Here is a 448-nt window from a genome sequence, read left to right on the forward strand (position 1 = left end):
ACGTCAGCAAATGTAAGCGTCCCGACGGCTGACGTCACAGAAGCCCTCGCCATCGCCAGGATCTCAGCTCCCCCACCTTTCCCCCATTTTCTGTTGGCGAAAGGCCACTCAGCTGCATGAATGTTGTAGTTCCCCCGTAGACCGATCCGGATTATCACTTATGGAGTCGAACTGTACTTCGGGGCAATTTTTTGTTGATAATTTAAAGGGAAGCAAGAAAAAATGTGTGTGCATTTATTTTCATTCATTTGATTTTACTGTCTGAATCTTTACTAAATACATACATAGTCTACCTCATGTAGAAAATGAAGTCTCAAGTACAATCACTTTTCTTCAAGGTTACTAGAAGTTGATGCACTTATGGCAATAATAATGATTGCAATACTGGAAAGATGCAGGAAAAACAAATGTCAGTGACAAAAATATATCTACAGCTGAACATGCAAAT

Source organism: Penaeus monodon, chromosome 27 (genome assembly GCF_015228065.2).
Source record: "Penaeus monodon isolate SGIC_2016 chromosome 27, NSTDA_Pmon_1, whole genome shotgun sequence".
NCBI lineage: Eukaryota > Metazoa > Arthropoda > Malacostraca > Decapoda > Penaeidae > Penaeus > Penaeus monodon.